This window comes from Penaeus monodon, chromosome 28 (genome assembly GCF_015228065.2).
Source record: "Penaeus monodon isolate SGIC_2016 chromosome 28, NSTDA_Pmon_1, whole genome shotgun sequence".
In the NCBI taxonomy this organism is placed as follows: Eukaryota; Metazoa; Arthropoda; class Malacostraca; order Decapoda; family Penaeidae; genus Penaeus; species Penaeus monodon.
In genome coordinates this window covers 17,809,868-17,810,473 of record NC_051413.1, presented here as the reverse complement: position 1 = coordinate 17,810,473, position 606 = coordinate 17,809,868, and positions in this window count along the sequence as shown.

Below are 606 nucleotides of genomic sequence, written 5' to 3'. Positions count from 1 at the left end.
CCTAGCCCTATTTTACTTCTTAGCAGTGACCAAAGTGACCACATTTAAAAGACAAGAAACTTGATATTGCAATTCTATGAAATGCATCTACAACTTGAAAGACATGGTACTACAATCAACTGTTAACCTAATGTCAAGAGTAATTCATAACTAGTGTCAAGTTATGCCACTGCTTCAATCTGCTTGTATATTTTTGCTCTCCTATTATCTGAATGAAGACTTTACCATTGCGACCTTTGTGAAGGCTGATTAATTACATATCTTCAAAATGCGTCTGAGAAAACAATAATGGAACTAAAATGTCTGGAATACCTACAATTAAGGGAAGGAGACATGGCTTGAATATATTTGTGCATTTTACTTGAAAAGTGCTGATGTACCAATTAACCATTCCATTGGAAAGCATGCGTGTCACATGTAACAATTTCATAAATATAAATACACAGTTGATGCAAAATACAGATACATTTGAAACTAATCACAGCATCAATGGCATAGGCAGGTAATGAGATGTAATGCTTCGGCTACTTGGAAGGCTTTTGGTTGCACCATCAACTAAACCAATGGGTTACGAAAACCATAAGCCGCACGGACGCACATACACTT